Consider the following 473-nt stretch of genomic DNA (forward strand, 5'->3'; position numbering starts at 1 on the left):
TAAAGAGAAACCAAAACCAGATAACAAGCTATATCCTGTATTAGATGAGTTTATAAATCTAGATCTGGGATCGTCCTATGAGGACTCTAATGAGGACGAATTAGATGAGCGAGAAAAACTAGACCTAGAGGAAGCTACGGCTGGTTATGAGTGGGACCATTATGAACCCCTGGGGGCTTCGGCACCACCGAAGCCTCTCCCACCGCCCTATGGTCCTCGAAGAACTAAAGTAGGGATAACAACACAGGTCATTGAAGAGATTGTTGAAAAATCTGCACAAGCTCTCACTACACAGAGACAGGTTAATCAACACCTGATCTCGGGGATTTTACTCCTTAATCAGAGAGTGGATCTCATCAGAATCAAATGGAAGACATGTTCAAGGTCATGCAGTTGTCCTGTATCGGATCCCAGAAACATATGTGTGTTACCCCTTTGCCTGCTAATATCTCTCAGTCTTTTAATCAGAACCG

At 43.8% G+C, this 473-nt stretch overlaps 1 pseudogene; it reads left to right on the plus strand.

The window, feature by feature from the left end:
* Nucleotides 1-473, plus strand: part of LOC116088941 — a 171299-nt pseudogene that overhangs the window by 1367 nt on the left and 169459 nt on the right.

The sequence above is a fragment of the Mastomys coucha genome, unplaced genomic scaffold (assembly GCF_008632895.1).
Source record: "Mastomys coucha isolate ucsf_1 unplaced genomic scaffold, UCSF_Mcou_1 pScaffold14, whole genome shotgun sequence".
NCBI lineage: Eukaryota > Metazoa > Chordata > Mammalia > Rodentia > Muridae > Mastomys > Mastomys coucha.